Here is a 2,500-nt window from a genome sequence, read left to right as displayed (position 1 = left end):
GGCAAATGGTATCGAAAGAGCTACTTTATCTCCCGAAATAGAATTCGTCCCAAGAATTATTATTTTCGTTTCTATTTGAAACCAATCAAAGCTCGAAGTAATTACCAATGGATAGTCCTGTCACTGTGTTGAAGGGAAATTGGGTGTGAATGTAAATAAAAAGCAGGTATGGGATGATTATTGTTCTAGTTGTACCAAGTTTTTTTAATTATCCTAAATATGGCCTTCGCACGCTGGCAAAGACCAGCAAAACTTCCCACTGGTGTGAATGACCATAAACTGTCGCCCTTTTTGATGATAGATTGCCAGGGAGGTCGCAAAACTTTTTTTTACACACCTCCACACCTTTGCACAGCTTGAAGACCTCCATGAAAATTTATCATCAAATTTGGAACCAGTCCAAGCTTCCTTTCACCAGAAATTACATGGTGAAGGTTTGTATTACATTCAGCTGTATTCTAAATCCCTAATGCGCAGAGTACATGACATGAACATGAAGTGGTTGGTTTTCTAGAAGCGGGTGTTCATGTGAAAAGCATGGCAAAGTCGTGGAAAGTATTGGAACAATCGTGGAAACTCCGTGACATGTGGTTGGGCTTATCATGATAGTTACATGGGTGAAAAAATGCAAATTTTTAATGTAATCTCTGTTACCAATACTTAATGTGAGTGTACCACATTTGAAAATTCATATTTATATTGGATATATTAGGCATCATTGTCCTATATTACAAACCATTTTCAGAAAACATGGATTCTTTACTGATTTTGAGTTTGTTTACCTATTAGCAGATTTTTTGGAGGAGAGTGAAGTTAAATGAATGGTAACAGTAGTCAGGAATGTAAAGTTAAAATGAAATATGTAAACATTGAATCTATATGTATGATATATTAAAGATACATATGTATGTACAGTATATATACAAACAAAATAAGGAAGATCTATACATATACACGATCCCTCTAATCCTGTTTGTTTTGATGGAGCATAGACTAAATTACCTACCATGCATTCGTGAAGTGGTTGTCAATTCATTAACAAGGAACAAGCACAACAGTTGATTCATACCAAAATTGAAAAATCTTTTGTTGAATCACAAAAAACACAAACACAGTAATGTGCACAATACAGATATAATAATACACTTCAACAAAATGAAAGGAAAAACATTCATTCATTCATATTTTGGATTGCTTATGCCTGATGAGGAAGTTTCTCTAAAAGTTTGAAATGTGAGTTTTTCCTTTCATTTTGTGGCAGTGTTTTATTATATCTTTTGTTAGTTTTACCTATGACTGTAGTTTTTTTTAGACTTTGTCGTTTGGACATTGTCATTCATCAGAAATATAGTAACTCTGGAATGGTTGGTAATCTGAAGCAGCTGACACAGATGTACCATGCTTTTGCGATCTTGAATACCACTATCGTGACATGAACACAACATTGCCATGTCATGGACAAAATACCTTAGAATACAGCTTAATGTGCCACTATGTGGTGGATATCAGTTTATAGGCGGTCCATGATGTTTTATTTTTAAAGATTGGAAAATTATCAGTATATGACAGCCATAGCTTTCACAGGCAAGATAAATACCTGTTTTCTGTATATTAGGTGTGATAAGAATTAATACTGCCTAATATAGAACATTTCAGAATAAGATCTAAAATACAATTTTTTCTTAAATTTACTCATCTGAATGACACACCATGTGAATAGCAATTGCAACTTACTGTCAGAGGAGTGCTAGAACAGGTCTCACAGGTATTATACTTCTTTATTAAACAACTTCTTTTTCAGTTTGCAATGGAAATGTTTAGCATGAATGCCATGATCTTCGTCTATGAAATACTGAAGTGTCAAGTAGATTTCAGTTTTGCATTTGAAGCATTTATCTTGAAAGTATTGCTATCATATATAAGAAAAGTGGATTTGGATGAAATACAGCCAGTATGATTACAAACATAAAATCCCATTTTGGAAGTCACTGTGGGTGTCTACTAGACATTTACCTAATTTTGAAATAAAAGAAATAGAAACATCACAGGTTGGGATACAAACATAAAGGTGAAACTCAGTAACATAATGATGATAATAAAAAAAAGTGATATTGATACACAAATTGCAGAGCATTGGACTGCTGTAACCTTCTTGAGAGCACTGTTTTCAAATAACAAAATGCTTCAGCTGATTTACAGTCTTACCTTTCTACATTAGTCTGACTTTCCCTGGTATTGATCATGAAAAGATGAACTGTTTTTCCTGTACAAAATCATACTGCCAAGTATGTTTATAACAGGTTGATAAAAATGAGGAACCGGTCTATTTATATATTTATCAAGTACACAATAGTAGTGGATACATATATATCTGATGGAAATCATAGTTTATTGTGCTCTATGTTTTCCCATTTTGTTTATATTTGGCAGAAAATGATATGATAAAGAGGCACCATGTGAAAATGAAGTTCTTGATTTTGACCAAAATTTGAAACATGAA

The 2,500-nt window shown here is 33.3% G+C and overlaps 1 protein-coding gene across 1 annotated transcript in view; it reads left to right on the top strand.

Annotated features, from left to right (window-relative positions):
• The window catches only part of Lamtor1 (Late endosomal/lysosomal adaptor, MAPK and MTOR activator 1), a 9,735-nt gene that overhangs the window by 328 nt on the left and 6,907 nt on the right, over positions 1-2,500 (top strand). The window lies entirely within an intron of this gene.

Source organism: Penaeus japonicus, unplaced genomic scaffold (assembly GCF_977035675.1).
Source record: "Penaeus japonicus unplaced genomic scaffold, GWHDUDI00000001_assembly GWHDUDI00000038, whole genome shotgun sequence".
Taxonomy (NCBI): Eukaryota; Metazoa; Arthropoda; class Malacostraca; order Decapoda; family Penaeidae; genus Penaeus; species Penaeus japonicus.
The sequence above is the reverse complement of the archived record's forward strand: the minus strand, read 5'-3'. Positions and strand labels throughout refer to the sequence as shown.